Source organism: Berghia stephanieae, chromosome 9, assembly GCF_034508935.2.
Source record: "Berghia stephanieae isolate SIO BIC M18660-M18661 chromosome 9, UCSD_Bste_1.3, whole genome shotgun sequence".
In the NCBI taxonomy this organism is placed as follows: Eukaryota; Metazoa; Mollusca; class Gastropoda; order Nudibranchia; family Aeolidiidae; genus Berghia; species Berghia stephanieae.
This window is the reverse complement of record NC_088368.1, coordinates 6,976,057-6,977,171: the sequence shown is the minus strand read 5'-3', so window position 1 is coordinate 6,977,171 and position 1,115 is coordinate 6,976,057.

Genomic DNA, 1,115 nt, shown 5'->3' with positions numbered 1-1,115 from the left:
GGCTAAAAAACTCACAACAGTGCCATCCAGAAGTATAACGGACCAACACACAAAAATATGTGTAACATGGAACGTATATTATAGTATGGTTAATACCGTTTAGCTATAATTACTCATAATCGTGGATGGCAAAAATCAATAACAATGACATCAGTCACACCAACGTCGTTCTATCTATTTATTATAATTATAGATGAAAGAATGGAGCGACTTGTATCGTCTTACTTTAACTTAATTTTTGTTTCAATAAATAAATAAAATTCCCTTTATTCACCCCATAGGGAAAATTTTTCTTTAGTGTCTATTCCAAGGAGAGTCTGGAATAACCCAGTCATCAGCCGCAGTGCAAGCGCCGTAAACTAAGCTAAGGCGAGGTGATTTGCTCCAAAGCTACATAACGCAGCGGGTACTCGAACTTGGTACCTTTCGGGTACGAAGCAAAAAGCCTTACCGCTGAGCCACAGTGCTTCGCCCTTCGTATCACTGTGTATTGTATCAGGTGTTAGAAAAATAGACTTTAAAATTTAATTCAAAGTTTTAAAAACCATTAGAAATGTGACCCACCTCCTGAAAAAGATATAATTTTTTTAAATTAGTCATTTATATAGCGCAATATCCACTAAACGTGCTCAAAGGGCTTTACAAAGGGTCCCTGACCAACAGCAACACATAACATGTAGGACGTGACATGACGCCTGCTCGGCGATAGTACATTTTTTTTTTTTGTCGTAAAAAGACAACGCTGTTACGGCCAGGTACTCATTTTACAAATAAGTACGGTGAGAGAAAGTGAGTAAAGAGCCTTTTCCAAGGGCTCAACTATGCGCCGAGCGTGGCTCGAACCCAGGACCTTCCGATCCGAAAGCGAGTGCCATACCACTAGCCGAAAATTACGTTGGGATGAAACTAGGAGTTGAAAAATGATTTTTTAGCCATAAGTATGATATTTAACATTAATTTCTATTCGTTGTGAGGGAAAATAGAATTATATCATTTCTTACATTGTAAAACAAATTCAACATTCGTATTTCATATCATTTTCATTCAAAATTCATTCTTTGAGATTCGATTCATCCCGACATAATACCGTTTTGAGACGGTGGATCACAAATTTG